We start from the raw sequence: 263 nt of genomic DNA, 5'->3' as shown, positions 1-263 counted from the left end.
CCTCCCTCCCTCCCTCCCTCCCTTCCCCGCTTTCAACCCCGATTCGTCCCTCTTCCTTTCAGATCGGTTTCACGATTGAAGGCAGGGATGATGCGGAGCTTCCTGAAGTCATGCTCGCGGTTGCTCGCTTTAACTACATCGATGTTACCAGGGCCTATGATTTAGTGTGAGCCCCGCCCTTTGGCCGCGTAGATGCTAACAAAGCGCTCGAAGGGAGTGCGTGTCCGAAGGTGTTTCAGTCTTTGCATCGCTGACTTGAGTCG

The sequence above is a fragment of the Nannochloropsis gaditana genome (genome assembly GCF_000240725.1).
Source record: "Nannochloropsis gaditana CCMP526 unplaced genomic scaffold scaffold215, whole genome shotgun sequence".
NCBI lineage: Eukaryota > Eustigmatophyceae > Eustigmatales > Monodopsidaceae > Microchloropsis > Microchloropsis gaditana.
Note: the sequence above shows the minus strand (reverse complement) of the source record.